The sequence below is a fragment of the Nelumbo lutea genome, chromosome 2, assembly GCF_056320005.1.
Source record: "Nelumbo lutea isolate HS-2025 chromosome 2, American lotus-T2T, whole genome shotgun sequence".
Classification (NCBI taxonomy): Eukaryota; Viridiplantae; Streptophyta; class Magnoliopsida; order Proteales; family Nelumbonaceae; genus Nelumbo; species Nelumbo lutea.
This window is the reverse complement of record NC_142685.1, coordinates 69021081-69022170: the sequence shown is the minus strand read 5'-3', so window position 1 is coordinate 69022170 and position 1090 is coordinate 69021081. Positions and strand designations below refer to the sequence as shown.

The 1090-nt window shown below is 36.0% G+C and overlaps 1 long non-coding RNA gene across 1 annotated transcript; it reads right to left on the bottom strand.

Moving 5' to 3' along the window:
• Positions 1 to 879, bottom strand: LOC148871392 (uncharacterized). Its single transcript, XR_016108155.1, has 3 exons — positions 827 to 879; positions 667 to 762; positions 1 to 306 (listed from the first exon to the last, which is right to left on the bottom strand). It is a non-coding gene; the product is annotated as an uncharacterized LOC148871392 (long non-coding RNA).
• Between the last annotated feature and the right edge of the window lie 211 nt (positions 880 to 1090).

Below are 1090 nucleotides of genomic sequence, written 5' to 3'. Positions count from 1 at the left end.
AAGAGAGATCCACTCGCCATTGAATTAGAAATATGGATTAATTCTATAATGTTAAAGCAAATTAATTTGCAGTTAATACTTCATTTCCATGTCTTCCTTTATAAATAGCAACCACTGTGTCAATGGATATTAATTTGAGATAGACACATTCAAGTCACACACACACGACAAAGAGAGAGAGACAGAGACAGAGATAGATGGGTGCTGGGTGTTCGAAGAAACATAGACGTGGTACTACTTGTCATCACTATTGCTTTTACTTCTATTCTCCACCATTAAACCTTGAAATTATTTGGGCAAACGTCCCTGCATCATAAACCTTGAAATTAAAGGGCAAGAGGAACAAGTCCAGAAAAATCATCACCACACGTAAAGGTGGAATTACTTCATTGGAAAATTTATTCACCAAAACATTTTGCATTGCCCAAATGCCAAAAGAGAAACAAACTAAACGACTATTCCAGAAAATTGATAATCAAAACACGTAAACAAGGCTCTTTCAAGAAATTTAAAACCCTACAACAAAACCTCACCGAATTCATACTTCCCCAAGTATTCAGAATAATAATAAAAAAAAAAAAGAAATCAATTATCGCATAGAAAAACAAGAAGATTTGGCATTTAAGTAAAATTTGAAAAATAAATATCCACAGAAATAAACCCAACCTTGTTATCATGAAAAGAAGTGCTAAAATTCCAAAAATCGAAATAAAGATCCCTTCGATGAAGAAAGAAGAAACGAACTGGTAGGCGCCTGTAACCCTGAAACAATAAAGGTTTTTAGTTAAGAAATCTGAAGAAAGAAGAAACGAAACTGTAAACGAACCTTCCAGGCGCCTGTACCGCCATACCTTTGCTTTCACAAGAGCAAAGAGTTTCGTGGGTTTGGGGGTTTTTGCGTCTGGTCCTTGGGTTTGGGTGGGGCGCCAGGGGTATGCACGTCATTCTAAAAAATATAAAGGATATTTTCGATATTTTCATGGCTCTAAAATGCGTGATTAAACTTTCAGATCTGAAAAGTGACATTCAGATCTAATTTCAGAGCTTGCACCAAACAGTCTGTGGTCTGGAAAGCAAGCTTTTAAGACAC